At 50.3% G+C, this 18501-nt stretch overlaps 1 protein-coding gene across 4 annotated transcripts in view; it reads left to right on the forward strand.

The window, feature by feature from the left end:
- Positions 1 to 342: 342 nt before the first annotated feature.
- The window catches only part of Tmem51 (transmembrane protein 51), a 48309-nt gene continuing 30150 nt past the window's right edge, over positions 343 to 18501 (forward strand). Inside the window, exons 1-2 of one of the 4 annotated variants that reach the window (XM_050120333.1) lie at positions 343 to 775; positions 3860 to 3977. The gene's annotated coding sequence lies outside the window, so the exon portion shown is untranslated. Of the gene's footprint in view, positions 776 to 1011; positions 1186 to 3859; positions 3978 to 18501 lie in introns of those variants that run through there. The other 3 variants (XM_050120334.1, XM_050120331.1, XM_050120332.1) reach the window with 3 other exon arrangements.

An 18501-nucleotide genomic window follows, 5' to 3' on the forward strand; every position in this document is an offset into this window, starting at 1 on the left:
ATACAGCAGCTACTTTTGCGCTCCAAGCCTCTATTTCCAAAAACGCCTTTTGCACCTCCCAATTCACAGATCATCCTCAAATTAATCTTTTGCTAGCTGTTACTGCAAGTTAGAAGTAACAGCCTACAGTGTGTGATTGGACTCCGGCAGAATACAGCCCTGTGAATTTGCAGACTGGGAGTATCCAGGAATCCCAAGGGAGCTTGGCTGCAACGAAGCTGTGCAGCTTGTCCAGAAAGAGGTCATCCCCAGTAGGAGGCGCCTTTTGTCTTCAAACAGCTTCTCTGACACCGGGCGGCCCAAGGACTTCTCAGGCCTTGAACTTCAAAGGGTTGGGCGCGCACCCACGAAGCAGACCCTGGCCTGACTCTTGTCGGAATTCTGAGTTGGCAAGGAACGTAGATCCGTGCCTGGAGTCGCGGCGTTTCCAGGCAAACTTCCAGGCAGGTGAGACGGCTCTCAGTTCGTAGGGCCCTCCCCCGCTCCAGGCTGAGAGAGAAGTCTGCCTGTGATTCGCTGGAAAGTTTTCTGCCAAACTGGTAACGCGCCCTTTTGGGGGACACTCCCGGGCCGCACACTCTACCCGACCTGGGGCTCAAAGTGGCGACCCTGAAAGCGTCCGGGAGACCCGAGAGTGGGAAGCTGGCCGAGGGAGTGAGCTGAGAGGCTGGGAAAACCTCGCTTCCTTCCTCCTTCCCTCCTCCGCCCGACACTGGGCTGGGCGACCCGGAGCTGCTGGTGGAGAAAAGGCGGCCGTCCGCGCGCGCACAGGAAGGTGAGTTTACCGCCAGGTGAGGTCGCCGAGCAGGGACTCCCAGGTCCCATTACCCCGCAAGTGTCCCCTTAAACAGCCATCCCCCTGCCGCAGAGTACGAAGTCAGGGACCCTGCACTGCGCTGTGCAGTGCCAGGCCCTCCAGCCTGCTCCGCCCCGGGGTCCTGGTCCCCCGCCCGGTGGCGCAGGGCGCAGGGTGGGCAGGTGGGCGGCGCCTCCTGCGGGCGCCCTCGGTCCCTCCCTCGAGCTCTCCGCGCTTTGGCCCGTGCTGGCTAATCCCCACCGCAGTAGCCGGGCTGCGCTCCCCAGTTCCGGCTCCTAGGCCTATGATTGCCTGGGGTGGGGGGCTGTCGCGGAACCCCCAGCCCCAGGCGGCCGGGCAGAGACCCAGTGCGACCCGCTGCCTCCCGGGTGAGTCTGCGCCCTTGCGCCGGGGATGAACTGTGGGGCCCCAGTCGGGTTTCCGTGCTTCCCGGCGTATCACGCAGAACCTGTCCCCCAGGGGACTCGGAATCCCGCACTCTTTGCAGCCGCACCCGGCCACTGTGGGGTACTCCCGCCTCCCGCATCGCTCCGGCTTGGGCCTGGGGGGGGGGGCTGTTGGCTGGGACAGGTGCCATCTGCCTGGGCCTGGACAGATGCACCTAGGCTCGGGCGCTTTTGAGAGATAGGGCACCTCGCTGGTCTCGCGAGCCCCTATTCTTGTTGGTGGTGGTGGACACCATCTACTCTTGTTTCTGTCTGTTACCGGATTAAGATTCGTGCTTGTAGAAGTAATCGAGGGGTGGAGAGTCTCCAGGATCCTTGGTTTCTTTACCAGTAAAATAGGAATGACAGAGCCCTGGGTTGAGGCTAGGCATTCCTGTCCAGCAGACCAAGAACTCTGTAGATAAGTTAGGGCTCAAGGGAGATACGATACCTACGAGAGAGTAACTTTGCTCGAACTTGATGTGAGCATTGGGGGTGCATTTGAGAAGGAAACACCATGTCTGATTACCACGTTGGCCCCTTTAAGAGATAATTGTTCTCAGCCATAGGGCAGGAACAGGAGATATGTCCTGGATGCTGTTATGGGGGACCCTGCAAAGTGGAGGTTTGCGCCTCTGATGATGCGTGTGGCTCTGAGCCAGGTCCTTGGCCAATCTAGGAATTTAGGAGGCAGAGCGAAGAGGCAGGGCCAAAGTAGGTGAGACCATGCAAGTTTGCGGGTGCAGGGAGTCCCCATCTGTCTCCTCCAGGGTCTCCTCTGGTTTTTGTTTTGAAGGCTAATGTGAAGGTTGCTCTAATAGAAGGGTCAAACAGCTTCCCCACTGAGACCTGCCACAAATCTCTCTCTCAGAACTGATCAAAAGTTCTGCAGACCCAGACCGAAAGAGATGACAGGAGAACAAGAGAGACCGGTGGTAAATCTGATGGTCGTTGGGTGTCACCCAAGGCTAGGCCTGCCCAATCAGGAAATCCAGGAAATTAGGGGTAGATATGGCAAGGGCCCTGGAGGGCTTCTGATGCTGCAGCCTGGCTGTACTTCTGTTGGCTGCGCGATCGAGGATGGCCAATCTCCTCCTCTGAGATGGGAGCGCTGGGCCCCTAGACTGGGATGAGGTAATGGTGGCGCATACTCTGTAGTTTGTTATATTAGGAGGGAAAAAAAAAGAGCAAAGAACTGGTGTAGTGATCGGGACACTGGCATCCCTTGGGGGACAGGAGAAGAAGGTGTCAGAGCTGCTCAGATGGTAGCAGCAACAATATGGAGATGTACTGGGTGGAGCACCATTCAGGGAGTGAGGGTGGGTTCGTGGGAAGGTGGGGGGGGGGGTCCATGATGAGACAGACTGGGCAGGCAAGGGTTGTCTTGGAGCATCCCACAGAGATGGGCAGAGGTAGACGGAGCATTTTCCATCGGCCAGGAGCTGCCTAAGGTGGACGGTGTAGACACATTTCATTCCAGGTCTTAAGGCAAGGGAGTCATTTGATCATGAGGTTAAGATAATTCTTGTGAGGGTGGCGGGCTGGTCTCAGTGGTGGAGTGCTTGCTCATCGCACGAGGCCCCGGGTTCCACCCCTAGCACTGAACAAGACACAGCAGCAGCCACTCAAACTTAATTCAAAAAAGACAGGGGCAGGAAAACCAGCTATGGGCTGGACAGCCGGGACACTGAGGGACACTGGATAGAAGACCTTACTGGAGGCAAGGATTAACTTGTGACCTTCACACATGACTAATGATCAAGGACAAGATTCCTGGACTCCGTGGGAGGCCCAAATGGTCTTTCCTATGAGGGAGCCCGAGGGAGCCCATGAGTTCCCAGGATGTTGGCAGGGCCCTGCACTCTCCAACTGTTGCTTGGGTTCCAGATGTCACAGGCTCAGGCTTTTCTCCATCTACACTGGGGACAGAAGAGGTGGCTCCTGCTCACATTCTGTATGAGCCGCTGCCCCTGGCAGTGTGGGGGTGGGGAGGACGGGGAGGCATCAGATTTACACCTTCGCGTTTCTGCACTTTTGTTCTGAGGCTGGCAGGGAACCCTTTCCAGCCTCTTGGGCTAGAGTGGAAGGGCTTGGGCTCTAAGCTCCTCTTGTGGAGAGTCTAGGGCAGGATCCTAGGGAGTCGGAGATGCCGGGAAAGTTCCAGCATCTTCCAGTGGGGTGTGTGGAATCTGCGTCTGGCTGCTGTTTCCTTTCACTTTTACGATGAGCGCTCTGGCGCACAGGGGAGCACAATCCCGCACTGAGCAGCCTCAAGAACACCTTCCGTGTCCGAATTCTCTCATTGCCTCAAGGTTATAGGGGGATCCTTCAATGGAGCAGGTAGAGGGGGGAGCGTCCAGCTGTCCACCCACCACTTTCGTATGCCCATGTGATTCAGAAGAGCCAGCAGTTAGAGGCACACAGAAGCCCAGACCCCCTTCTGGGATCCTTCGTGTGATCCCCAAGGGGCCTGGCCACGTAGGGGTCAGGTTGGATAATTTCTTAGCGTCTAGATCTTTCTGGACGTTCCACTGAGTCCTGCTTTTCCCCCAGCCTGGACAGGTGGCGCAGCCTAGCCTAGCCTGGCCTAGGCAATGTCTTTTTTTTTTTTTTCCAGGGCTTGGCGCCGGGCCTCCTCTCCTGGGAGTTCTTGTTTGGTTTTCCTTCCCCCGCCACAGGCCAGGCTGCCTTGACCACTTCCAGATGGCCCAAGACTGGGGCCAGAGATCTGACAGGTGGGTCTATGCTAAGCTGTTCCAGCCACCACACCTTGGGCTGACTCCTCACTGCCCTCTCTCAAGCCCCAGTCCTAGCTCAGAACGGCTGTTTAGCCCTGGTGCACAGCCTGCTGCCAGTCAGCTGTTTACTGGGCTCCCAGCTCCCGTCTCCCTTGGCCTAGATTTACAGGCTCAGCCGCCCTCCCATTTGCATGCTGGGCACTTTTGGACCTAGAATGTTGGAACCAGCAGGGGCCTCAGCTTCAGAAGTCTAACCTGCTGATCTCGCAAATGGGAAAACTGAGGCTCAAGGAAAGGGAAAGACAAGCCTGAGATCAGAGCCCAGGACCTGAGATTGTCTTTCCCAACTCTGTCTAAGACGATTTCTTTTGATTTCATCTTATTTACTATTAGTGTGGATGTGCAGGTATGTGCGTGCCGAAGCCTGTGCGTAGAGGTCAGAGGCCAACTTTGGGGAGTCAGTTGTTTAATTCTACCTTGGGTTCTGGGGATAGGAGCTCAGGTCCTGGGGCTTGGCAACAAACACCTTTCCTTGCTGAGCCATCCCATCGGCCTGTCTTGGATGTTTTTGAGGGTCCTTCTGCTTGTTTGTTTGTTTGTTTGTTAGTTTGAGGGACCGGGTCTCATGCAGCCCAAGCTGGCTTTGTACTCCGTATATAGCTGAGGACGATTTCTGCTCCTCCTGCCTCACCTCCCGAATGTAAGGACATTCAACGCCTTGCTGGGACGTGGTGCTGGGGCTGGACCGCAGGGCCTCGAGCGTGCTGGGTGGTGAGCACTTTACCAACTGAGCCCCACACATCCTCAGACCCCGTGGGTGATTCTTAGGAGCAGAGAGTTGAAGCTGAAAGCCCACGCAGGGTGATCCCCCCTTCCAGAAGCCCCCTTCTCGCTATGCCGCACACGCTCCACAGCGGTGTGTTGAGAAGGAGTTAAGGGTAGGGGGCCTGAAAGACATGGGAGTGGGGCTGACATTGTCAGAGCCTGTCTGTGGGAGGGAGATGTTGGTGTCTGAGATTGCCTTACCCACTGAGCCACGCAGTCTCTGAAACCGCACACTAAGGAAAATGCTGCTTCTCCGCACGGCAAGCACACACCTATCCCTCGTAAAGACAGGAAGGGCAGTGTCATGGACCCAGCCGCACTGGCTGTAGGAATGCGTGATTTTGCTCTACCATGTTACCTCGGTTTTGTTTTCTGAAGTGTGGTGCTCCTAAGGGACTAGTTTTCCCCTACAGGTTCTGGCGTGCTAGACTCATGTGCTTCTACCTGAAGGCCATCAGGAATTCAGGAGTCTGGACTGTAGGGTCAGTTCAGTCAGGACACTGCCTTGACCCAAATCTAACACAATGCGAGGTGCGCGGGGCTTCGGAGTCCATGCTTCTCCATCTCTATGAGTGTTAGAGGACTATGATGCTCGCGTCTCATGAGGTTCTTAGAAAGAGGAGGCACTGGTGGGAGCCCAAGGTAACACAGAGGAAGAGCCCGATTTCGGTCGGATTCATCGTAAGTCAACCGGTGATGCCATCCCTGATCCCATGGCTTCCCCAGACCAGGCATTGTTGTGGGATGTCAGAAGTAAGTCCCAAGGAACATCTAATTTGGGCTTGTTCATTTCAGCCCTTCTTCCCAGGAAGAGGTAGAGAAGGTGGAGGCTAGAGTGGTGTCTCCGTGGCTAAAAGCACTTGTTCTACAGTCAGGAGTTCAGACCCTAGCTTGCAACAGACTGCGTATCTCTTCATTGCCTGTAACCCCAGCTTTGTCGAGGATGGAGACTGGACCATCTCTGGGGTATACTGGCTTCCAGTCCAGCTGAGGAAACGAGAGCCCAAGTTTCAAGGAGAGACCTTGCCTCAAAGCCATGGTTCTTAACCTTCCTAATGCTGCAACCCTCTAATACAGTTCCTCATGTTGTGGGGACCCCCAACCATACAAGTATTTTCATTGCTACTTCATAACTGTAAATTTTGCTGCTGTTATGAATTTTAATGTAAATTATCTGATGGGCAGGATATCTGATATGTGACCCCTGTGAAAGGTCGTTTGCGACCCGTAGGTTGAGAACCACTGCCACCAAGGAATGGGCAGGGAGTGCTGAGAATGACACATGGAGCCCCTTTCCTGACCTTTGCACATGTGCACTGCTGTGCACACACACACAGAGAGGCACACAACTCTCTCTCTTACTCCCCCCATACTTATCTTAAATATTTTAAAATATTTTTTAAAATGAGAATCAAAGGCAAAATAAAATGTGCAGAGAATTTGCTTCCTAGGCAAGTGATGCAGGGAGGGGGCCTCTTGGGGGGTAGACTTCTGGGACTGATGAAGTCCTGAATGGACATGGTACTGATGATGGGGTCCTGGATGGACATGGTACTGATGGTGGAGACTTGGATGGACATGGTACTGATGATGGAGTCCTGGATGGACATGGTACTGATGGTGGAGACCTGGATGGACATGGTACTGATGATGGAGTCCTGGATGGACATGGTACTGATGGTGGAGTCCTGGATGGATATGGTACTGATGATGGAGTCCTGGATGGACATGGTACTGATGGTGAAGTCCTGGATGGATATGGTACTGATGGTGGAGTCCTGGATGGACATGGTACTGGTGATGGAGACCTGGATGGACATGGTACTGATGGTGGAGTCCTGGATGGATATGGTACTGGTGATGGAGTCCTTGATGGATAATGGGGGTCTTCCAGGCTAATGTTTACAGGCTATAAGCAACTTCTTTTATTTGTTCGGGTCGGGTTTGGTTTATTGAGACGAGGGCTTTGTATTCCAGGCTGGTCTCCACTAGCTATATAGATAAAGATGATCTTGATCTCCTGATCCTCCTGCCTTCACTACTCTGGTTCTGGTAGGCATTTGCCACAGGTTTATGTATTATCTTATCAGTGGGTTTGACGGTTGGCTAAATGTTCTTGCCTTGTCTTTTTAAACCGTGAAAGAGAAGAAAGGCTAGAAATCTATATGCATAATTTTAAAAACATTTTGTTTTGCGTCTGTCTGAGAGGTGTTGAGGCAGTGTGTAGGTACCATGGTTAGTACACAGAGGTCAAGGGATGACTTGCAGGAGTTGGCTCTCTCCTGCCATGTGGGGCCCAAGAATCAAACTCAGGTCACTGGACTTGGTGGCAAGCACCTTTACCTTCTGAGTCATTCACTGGCCCATGGAAAGTACTTTTATTAAAAATTTTAAATTATTATTATTTTGGTATTTTGAGACAAGTTCTCACCATGTAGCCCTGGCTGTCCTGGAACTCAGCTCCCAGAGATCCTCCTGCCTCTGCCTCCCGAATCCTAGGATTAAAGGTGTGTGCCACCACACCCAGTGTATTTTTAAAATCGCATTTATTTACTTATTTTGTGTGTGTATGTGTGGGTGTGGGTGTGAGCTAGGGTGCGTTGTGTCAAGGTATGGCTGACGAGATCAGAGGACAGCTGGCAGGAGTTGGTTCTCTTCTCCTGCCAAGCGGGTCTTATCAAACGCGAGTCATGAGGCTTGGCTTCACCACACATCCCTTTGCCTGCCGAGCATCTCTTGGGCTTATGGGCAGTCTGTATGTGAGTGTAGTCTGAATCAAACAGCGTATGTTTGTCTCTGCAGTAAGAGCTTTGGGCAGTCCTGCTCCGGGCCACTGGGTTTTTAATGCTGTGATCCTGGGAACTCGGGTTTCCTTGGCTGGTTCCCAAGAAGCAGCTCAGGGGTTTGCAAGGACAGAGGTCAGGGGTGGGAGGCAGGGCCAGCAGGAAGGAGGAGCTGCCTGCAAGTGTTCTACATACACCCTGAGTGCAAACGGTCCCTTTAAGGAATCCAGAGACCTTAAAAGTAAAATCTATCCCAAAGTAGAAAGCTGCTCTTTCCCAAGCCTCCTCAGTTCTTAGAAGAAACAGAAGCAAGGGGCGGGTGGGCACGGGACCTCACTCTGATGAGTGCTTCCAAGTGGAGACTGTGACCAGCATTTCAAAGGAGGCCAGGCGTTGGTGTGAGGAAGCGAGCTGGCCTGGACCCACGTCCACAGCCCAGACTGTGCTGGCTGAAGGCCACACTGTGCATGCACTAGGAAGACTCTTTAGGAAAGCCCTTTGCTATCTGGCAGCAGCCCTGCTTATAATGCTGTCATCAGGGCTGGAGAGATGGTTAGGGTCACTGGCTGCTCTTGCGGAAGACCTGGGTTTGGGTCCCAGAACCCACATGGCAGCTCAAAGCAGCCAGAGCTCCAGTTCCAGAGGATCTGATGTCCTCTTCTGGCTTCCTTGGGTTCCTACAGACACATGAATACACACACACACACATGCATATATGCAAGCACTAACATACAAATAAATTAAAAATAACTCTTTTTTAAAAAGCACACATTACTTTATTCAATGGCTGCACTTATCTACCACCCAGGCATAATAATCCTACTTCCTATTTAGTCATTTCTTCTTTTTAGGGAGATTTATTTATTTACTTATTTTATGTATATGAATGCTCTATCTGCAAGTATGACTTTATGTCAGAAGATGACACCAGATCTCACTATTGATGGCTGTGAGCCACCATGCAGTTGCTGGGAATTGAACTCAGGACCTCTGGAAAGCAGTCAGCGCTCTTAACCGCTGAGCCATCTCCCCAGCTCCTCTTCTCTTCTTTTTAATATTCTCTTTTCACCTTTTGGGGCAAGGTCTCACATATCCCAGGCTGGCCTCAAACTCGCCAAGTTCTCCACCATGATCTTGAACTCCAGATCCACCTGCCTCTACCACTTGAGTGCTAGGATTATAGGCGTGCCCACCACACTAGTTTGTAAGGTGTGGGGCTCGAACTCAGAGCTTTGTGCTTGCCGGACAAGCACGCGTCCAATGAACTGCATCCCGACCCTTCCTCTCTCTCTCCCTTGCTCTCTCTCTCTCTGTGTATGTATGTATGTATGTAGTGTGTGTGTGTGTATGCGTGTGTATAGGTATGTGTGTAGTATGTGTGTGTAGTGTGAATGTGTATAGTGTGTTTGTATAGTGTGTGTGTATGTATGTGTGTATGAGTGTAGTGTGTGTACCTGTGTAGAGATTTGTGGATTGACTGACAACCCCCCCAGGACTGTCTTCCTGGCCTAACAGGACTAGGAACTTCATTCATCCAACGTATGAACGCAAGAACCAGAACCCAAGCTCATCATGGCGTACCAGTACCTTGAGATCATGGTCTCATGTAATATATAATTCTGGAAGTCTTCAGAAGGTTCTGGCATGTTCTCTTCATGAGACTTGGGGTGGGCAGATGCTGGGACTAAACTCTGAGCCTTGCATATACTAAACCACTAAGCTGCAGGCCCAGCTACTCTTAATGAAATCTTAATTTTTGCCAGTTTCTTCTTCACATCAGGTCTGGAGAGGGGCGGGGGCTGAGAATGACTTGCCGTCTTGTGCTGCGTTTTCCCAGTTCCCACTGTCTGACCTGATTAGGGTGTGGACCAGGATTAGTTATCTGTAGTAGAAGAAACATGATTTTTAAAAGCTCTCAGCCTCCCTCTAGGAAAGCAGTCTGAAGAGGCTTCGGGTCTGTAGCACCATGAACTACAGGTTAGGTTGGTAATTACGGGTTGGAACTGCCTCTGAGTAACTCTGGTTTTCAGAGGATTAGCGGCGCAAATGGCTGTGTCTTGGACCTAGACATATGCAAAGATATTTGCATAAACAAATGGGTAAACAAACGCACTGTTACAGTCCTTAGTTACTGAGCCTGTGTTCAACAGAGGGGCAGCCCCTGCCCCCAGGGATACAGACAGCCTGTGGTACTGAGGGATGTAGACTGCTCGTTCCTTTCCAGCCGTCCAGACCCGAAATGATCACACAGAAACTATATTAATTGCAATACTGTTTGGCCAATAGCTTACGCTTCTTATGATCTAACTCTTACATCTTAAATTAACGCATTCCTATTATTTTATATTTTATCACGAGGCTTGTCGTTTCCCGGTAACGTGGGCTGGTGTCTTTCTCCTCCAGCGGTTACGTGGCATCTTCCTGACTCCGCCTTTTTTCTTCCTCTATCTGCTTGGAATTCTCACCTTACTCAATTCTGCCCTGCTAGAGGGCCAAAGCAACTTCTTTATTAACCAATGGTATCCAGAGGGGAATACCACATCAGAAGGAGACCATGGGAATGTACCATACGGTTGGTGCATACAGGGGACCCAGGCTCAGGAAGGAGACGTTAACTCAAAACGCAGAGCACAGGGAAGGGTTTAATTTTATTTTAGAGATAGGATTTCGTGTTGCACAGGCTAGCCTAGAACCCTGGAGCTGAGGATGGCCTTGAACTCCTTATCCACCCCAGAGTGCGGGGATTAGAGATCTGCCCACGGGTCTGCTTAATGCAGTGCTGGGAATTGAACCCAGGACCTCATAAGCGCTAGACAGGCAGGCTACTACCTACTGGGCCACATTCCCCAGCCTCAGGGAAAGGATTTTTAAAGAAGGGGAGTCTGAGCTGAACTGGGAAGGGTAATGAAGTTCAGCTGGCAGCAAGGGGATGAATGTAGCAACCTGTGTGAAATCCCGGAAGTAGGAGAGTTGAGTTCACAGGGGCTGATAGAGCTGTGAGGGTAGGGCAGAAGGGGGAAAAAAACTACAGAATTTCCTCCTAGAAGCTATTTTAGTGTTGGCATTTGCTCAAAAAAATTAGAATAGAGTCGCCATGCAATCCAGCAGCCCCATTTCTGGGTATATGCTCAAAAGAATTGGGTTCAGGAGAGACACTTGCGTGCTGTGCTCGTAGCTGTGTTTGTGAGAGCTAGAACGTGGAAGGGGCATCCACTGGTGGATGGAGAAGCAGACAGAACGTGGCCCATGCACAGGATGAATAGCCTTCAGCCTTCACACAGAAGGACGTCTGGCACGTTTGACCTGCGGTCTTTGTGCTAAGAGAAAAAAGCCTATGAGTAGACAAACCAGAGAGATGTGCTCAGTGGACAGAGCTTGCTGTGCAAGCTTGAGGACCCACGTTCAGACCCCCAGACTAGTAAAGGATGGAAAGTGGCCTCCAGGGACAATGGGAGGGGGACAGTGAGCTGTCAAGTGCTGGGGAGGGGTGTGGTTTTGCAAAATAAAGAGCTATATGGGATGGGTGTGCTGCCGGTGATGGCTGTCCTACGACAGGGCGCCCTTAACGCTACCAAACTGCACACAGAAAACCCGATAATGAGGCTGTTGAGTTGGCTCAGCTGTGATGCGCTTCCCTAGGACCCAAGGAGAGGTGGAGGGAGAGAATCCACTACTCCGCAGGGCTGTCCTTTGACCTCCACAGGTGCACATCCTCTCAATATTTTTGAAAACTTGGGAGAGTCATAAAGTTTATGTTATAAAGAATAAATGGGATTTCCCAGTAGAATTTTGTCACAATAAAAAAAAAAAATGAGGGCAGAATCATTTTGGAAATAGAACTCTGTACTCCTTGAGTTTTCCTACGGATCAGGTGTGACTCTTGACTTCGGGGTGCAGAGCACACAGGAGAGGCAGCCCCTGCCCTCGAGGGGCCCACACCTTATCGGGGAGCAGGGAGGAGTCGGCGAAGGAGGAGCCATCAAATGAGTAGGCGAAGTCCCGTGCAGAGCTGAACGGACACCTTCAACACCTTGGCTGCTGTGCAGCCGCCTGCAGGCAGGCCTGGCAGCTGGTGCTCCCCAGCTCTGGAAACTGACCTCTTCAGAGCCCCCCTGCCCTCCATCCTCCCAGCTAGTGTCCACTGCCAGGCCCTCTTGACCCCAGGCCCTGGTCCAGAGCAGCCACTTTCGACTTTCTTCTTCTTCCCGCTCACCCCTGGTCAGGAAGTCTGATGGCTTCTCACTTCCTATTTGTTCTGCTTTTCTATTCAAATTTTCCGTCTCCCTCTCTGTCTCTGTGTGTGTGTGTGCGCGCGCACACACACACACACACATACACACTCATGTGGGCACTCAGGATGCATTCCTGTCACCCAGTGCTTGTGAAAGTCTAGCATCCGTCAGAAGGAGTTGGCTTCTGCTGTGTGGATCCTGGAAACCGAATTCAGGTTTCTCCCTCTCCCTTTCCTTCTCTTCTTCTCCCCCCCCCCCCCCCCCCCCCCCCCCCCCCCCCCCCCCCCCCGCCCTACTCTCTCTCTGAAACTGAGTACCAGCATGCATTCTTTCGCCTCTGCTTCCTGATTGTGGATGTGATGTGATCGGCTGCTTTGCTTCTGCTGCCTTGACCTCCCCGCCATGATGGACTGTATCCTGGAAGTGATGGTCAGAATCAACCCCTCCCTGACATGATAGAGCGTATCCTAGAACCTCTGGTCAGAATCTACCCCTTCTCCCTTCCATTGCCTTCGCTAGGATAGTTTATCACAGCAAAGGAAATGAGGCAGGGTCTTTTGATAGCACCCAGGCTGGTCTGGAAGTTGCAATCCTCCTGCCTCTGCCTCCTGAGAGTTGGGATTAGAGGTTAGTACCCCCCATGGCTGACTCTTTATTATAATACCAATCACAATGTAAACACTGTAGAATTCTTAAAATGTCTTGCTTGAGGGATAATGAATGACAAGAAAAATCGTGGACATACATGGAAAAAACATGGGCTACAGTAATATGTAGTCGTTTGAATCCTAGGATGCAGTTTCCATGAACACAGAGGGTGGCTGCTCTGACCAAATATAGGTCATGACATTATTATCACCGATGCTATGGCACTTATTTGGATGGCTCTAGCCTTCCCAGTGCCATATTCTGCTCTGGCATCTGATCTAAAGCAGCACATAGACTCTAAGTCTCTTCTGACCCTTGAGGGTTTTCAGATTTGCCTTGGGTTCCCTGACCTTGAAAGCCTGGATGTGTGCTGGCCAGCTTAGTGTGTTTAGTCCTTCAAGTTGGTTTTGTCTGCTGTTTTCTCAAAACTAGACAGGGCCTTTCTAGTTCCTGCATGGGAGAGGTGCCTCCCCCCCCCACACCTAGTATCAGGATTCCCCTTGTGGCATGATCAGCCATGATGACCCTCGATCACTGGGTCAGTGACTATCTGCCAAGTTATTGCAGCCCTCTTTGGGAAGGGGCTTTTAAATGTGGTGGAAAAAGGCAAAATTATGCAAGGAATGGTTGATAGATTAGGTTTCTAAAATTAAAGCATTTTGACAGACCAGTTGGTAAACTGGGGCAGTGTTCTCAGCGCACACCTGAAAGGTTTTGTTTTCTAAACACCAGAGGAGCTTTCTGGGTCGGCAGGGAGAAACTGACTGCTCCGGCCCAGGGATGGGATGAAGAAGAATTGCTACTGCCCAGTGGGCACATGGGAAAAGGTGGAGCAGCATTCTACCTGACTGTATTCAGGGGCATACCAATTCAATCCATAATATGTGCACACAAGAAGCAGACAGTAAAATTTTAAGTTGATGGGCAGGTAAGATGGCCCAGTGGGGAAAGGTGATGCTTACAGCCAAGCCTGTGGCCTGTCCCAGAGACTCACAGGGCTGAAGGAGAGGACCAACTCCTACAAGTTGTTTCTCTGACCTCCACATTTTGCCCTTTATACACCCACATATACACACGCATGAGTGTGCACACAGTAAATAAATTAATAAAAATCTTAAGTTAAAAATAATATCAGTGCTTGGAATGAGGCTTTGTTGGTAGAGTGCTTGTTAGCATGAACTAAGCCCTGGGTTCCATCCTCGGTGACGCTTGAACCAAGTGTGGTGGAGTATACGAGTAATCCAGGGCCTAGGAAGTGGAGGCTGAAGGGTCAGAAGTTCAAGGTCATCCTCAGATACAAAGTGAGTTTGGGGTCAGACTGGGTTACATGAGATATGTCTCAAAATAGGAAGGAAGGAAGGAAGGAGGGAGGGAGGGAGGGAGGGAGGGAGGGAGGGAGGGAGGGAGGGAGGACAAACTAGAAGGGGATACTTTCCTGTGCTCACCATGGGAACGTAAATCATTAGGTACCAGAGTTTGGAAATTTAGATCCCCAAGCACTGGGATTTTAGTTCAGTAAGAGAGGGTTTGACAAGTGTGTGCACCCCCTGAGGACTAAAACTATCTTAATATAAATATTAGGTCTCAAACCGTGTTGTAATAAGATCCTATTATGGAGGAAATAAAAGGTATGTTTCACAGGACACAAGGAAGCCCGGGGCCCCTCACAGATCTTACTGGAACTAAGGATGGCAGCGTAACCAGGCTTACGTTTTCTTTCTGCTGGTCTAGATTCTCTAATTGGTATTCAATAAGTGCCATTTTTGTGGTGCTTAAAGAGAAAATATTTTCTTTTTAAAAGATCTCTGTAGTTTGTTGTAGATTCTGCTAATAGGTAGGAGGCCTTGTGTACTGGGTTTTGTGACTATTCATGGTGGTTCCTTTAACATTCAAACCTCAGTCCCCTCCAGAGGCTTTGGAGGCTAGGGTGCGGATGCAGGAAGGCCGGGGTACTGAACAAACACCCTCTCCTGTCTCTGCAGGTGACTGTGTGTTTGTCTTTAGATAAAAGGGACGAACGCGCACGGGTTTGGCTGGCCCCTCCAGTCAGCAGGTGTTACTAATGAAATACCGCCAGCACGTTCCCATCCCACGTGGAAATTTAAGGTCCCGTGGTGAAGACCCAGCACAACTATCTGGAATTGTTCCTGGTCTTAAGTCTTGTCTGCCTGCCCCGCACCAGCTGCTGTGGTTCCCCAACTCCCTGCTGGGCAGGAATCTGGCCTCCTCCTCAGTGCTGACCCCTCCCTTCCCCTGGCAGGCCTGGAAGTAACTATAGCTTGTGTACGGTTCTTAAATGATGTGTTGCTAACTCTGTTTAATTGAAAAAGTGATGTCTACACAGGACACAATCCCTGTCTAAGGCTCTCTAACACTAATACTAAATCCCCTTTTTATTTCCTGACACACACTGGAGGCTCTCAAGGTTCCTGACTCCTTGAATACCCTTCTAGAAATCACCTCCCCATTTAGCGGCACCTTTAAATGCTGTGTTTGCATGATCTCCTGGTCATGAAGGCAATAGAGTATTACAGTTGTCAGGAGAGTGGCAAACTGTAACGTGCGCTAACTCATGTCCATAACATAGTGATATTAAGGACACACTAACCACCTGGAATTTTACGCACAGACCTCCACATTTGCATTTTAGGAAGGCAAGTTAGTAGCTCTCAGCAGATATTCCAAGGGGTCTGCGCACCAAAGAAAAGTCAGGGAGACTGGAGAGATGGCTCAGCAATTGGAGTACCGGCTACTCTTCCAGAGGACCTGGGTTCAATTCCCAACACCCACACGGCAGCTCACAACTGTCTGTAACTTCAGTTCCAGGGGACCTGGCATCCTTACACAGACGTACATGCAGGCAAAACCCCACTGCACATAAAATAAAATAAAAATTTCAGAAAAGGAAGGTCAGAGGTAGGGCAGGGTGGTCTGCAGAGCAAGCTTACACACGGAGGTAACCACTGTGCTGGGTATGACCTCTGGACTGTACCGTTGGTTTGCACTTCTCTGATTGCCAGGCAGAGAGGCAGTTGGTGCAATAGCTTTGTCATGGGTGAGGGAAACTCCCACCACCCACTGCTTCCTCGGCTGTCTCCCGCCCCCTCCCCCCCCCCACTGACTCATGAATGGGAAGAAGCAAGCTGACAGCCAAGAGCACGTGTGTTCTCTCACCCGGGATGAGCGGGTTACTGGAAACTTGAAGAGGCTTCCTGTAAACTTGCATGCTGAGCGCGAGTCAAGAAGTAACTAGGGAAATTCCTGGTGGACAGAGCCACATCCGGGTGGTGAGGAAAGTCACGGATGTTTGGGGGCTGTCCTGAACAGGACTGATATCTGGAGCAGAGTGGAGAATGTCCTTGTCTATGTGGAGCTAGTTAAATGCTATATAATGCTATAACCAGTCTTAGAACTGGTGGGGAAGCTGAGGCAGGAGGACACTAGCCACTGCGCAAACAACCCCACATCTCTAGGGCTTCAATTACTTAGGTCATAATTTAAATACTTGTCATTTAAGTATGGATGGGAGGATCTTGGCTCCACATGGTCGTTCAGGCATGTCTAAGGGGTTGCCTGGGCTGCCATGTGGCATGCATCTTCTCAAGGTTGTTCAGTGTGGCCAGCCTGAGCTACATAGTAATACCATCTACTGGGGTACAGTTTAGGGAGACCTCTGAGATAAAGAAGCGGGGTGACCAGAGCAGGCAATGTTCTGGGTTCTTTGGGGCATGAGCCAAGGGGCAGTTTTTGCTTTCTGACTCAAGGTCACACACTGGACACCAGTGCAGGCCAGTGGTTTCAACACAAGCAGCTTACAAGTTTCTAAAAAAGAAACCTCAGGAACTATTGTCATCGCGATCCTCATGCCAGGGGTGACCAGGACAGTGCTCAGCCACCTATGGCCTCTGACCTGGAGTTAGGTTTAAATTCCACTGAAAGCTAGTGAGATCAGGGAGGTCACTCGGGTTTTGCTTCACTGTTGGTAACGGGCCGGCAGCTAGGAAAGTACCACTGGGGCTCTGCTCAGCCAACTTCTGGAGTCTGTGCTCTTTGTTTGCTTGCTAAATTGGTTTTTATTTCATTTGTTCACTCTGTGTGTGTGTGTGTGTGTGTGTGTGTGTATGTATGTGTGTGAATGGGCACATACACATGCCACAGTAGAGTGTGGAGGCCAGAAGACAACTGTTGTATGGAGGGCCACTTGTTGATTCCTGGTTGCTCAGCCCCAAAATAATCACACAGAAACTGTATTAATTAAATCACTGCTTGGCCAATTACTTAAGCATATTGCTAGCTAGCTCTTACATCTAGAATTAACACATCTCCATTATTTTATATTTTACCACGAGGCACGGGCAAGGTTTCAGCATGCCTATCTCCGGTGGGGCTACACAACTCCTCACTGACCCCACCTTCCCTCTCCCAGCATTCAGTTTAGTTTTCCCCACCTAGCTCTACTCTGCCCTATCAGGCAAAGCCAGTTTCTTCATTCATTAGCCAGTAAAAACTACACATAGACAGAAGGACCTCCCACATCAGATAGCTTGCAGAAGTTAGTTCTCTCCTACCACCATGAGGGTTCTGGGGATGAAACTCAAGTCTTCAGGCTTGGTGGCAAGCACCTTTACCAGCTAAGCCAGCTCGCAGGCTCGGACTCTACATTTGTGTTGACTAGGTAGCAAGCCCCTCTTTCCATCATGAGTGCATTCGAGAGGAACCATCCTTTGGCTTATAGATGAGAATACTCAGGTTCTGCACATGCAAAGGGGAGCCTTCCCTCAAAGTTCCCACTGGAACTAAAAGTGCATAGATTCTGTTGCTGCTGGCGCTTGGCTCTCCCCAGTGGAAGACTTCCGCTTTCTGCAAGAAGAAGTCTTAAAACTCCGCCCCTACAACACCCAAAATGTTTTTCTCAGGCAAACCACCCAAGTGTTCAATGCAAAGGCTTGGGAAATTGAGCTCTACCCACGTGGGGACATCATGCCCTCATTATGACTCCCACTGTGAAAGGGCAGGTTACAAAGCTGCCCCTGCTATTTTTTTTTAATTTTGAAAACTACATGAATGATAAATTTTGAAACTTTTCTATTTTGTATCATTATCTGTGTGCATGATCAACTTTAGGGGCCGTGCACATGACACAGCTCAAATATGGAGCTCAGAAGACAACTTGGTCTAGTCAGTTCTCTTCCAGAGATGGATCTCAGGTCTCAAGGCTTGCGAGGTTAGCTGTTTTACCAGCTGAGTCATCTTGCCGACCCCGAGTAAGAGAAAAAAAATGTCAGCCTTTTATTGTAGTGGTTCTGATGGTAATAGATTCTGGGAGGTTTGAATTCCCTGTTCTCACCTGTACTAAATTTCTTACCAAGAAACATGTATTACCTTGGATTAAAGTAACACTAAAATTCAAACTTTTGTTCTAACGATGTCATGATATCGGACTAATATTCAGTTCCTCTAGATGGAGAGAATCATTTTAGGGTTTTGTGAGAGATGGGCATCATAGCCTTCAGGCCTGCAATCCCAGTACTCAAGAAACTGAGGCAGGAGGATAGAGACCAGTCTGGACCAAGGGCATGGAGGAGAAGGGGCGATTTTGTGAAGATTAAATGAACCGACTGATAATTGTCAGTTTTAATTAAGTATCGCTACTCTTAGGGTTGCATTTTTATTTTCTTTTCTTTTTAAATATTTATTTTTATGTACACAATATTCTGTCTGTGTGTATGCTTGCTGGCCAGAAGAGGGCACCAAACCTCACCACAGATGGTTGTGAGCCACCATGTGGTTGCTGGGAATTGAACTCAGGACCTTTGGAAGAACAGGCAATGCTCTTAACCTCTGAGCCATCTCTCCAGCCCAGGGTTGCATTTTTAAAAGACAGAATTGCTTGTAGACCAGGCTGGATTCTAACCCACTGTATAGCTGAGGATGACCTTGAACTTCTGCTCCTCTTGAGTCAACCATCAACCTCCTCTGTGTGTCGGTTCTTGCAGTGCTGAGGACTAAACCCAGAGCCTCATCCAAACTAGG

Source organism: Alexandromys fortis, unplaced genomic scaffold (genome assembly GCF_014885135.2).
Source record: "Alexandromys fortis isolate MF-2015 unplaced genomic scaffold, M_Fortis_MF-2015_v1.1 scaffold_174, whole genome shotgun sequence".
Taxonomy (NCBI): Eukaryota; Metazoa; Chordata; class Mammalia; order Rodentia; family Cricetidae; genus Alexandromys; species Alexandromys fortis.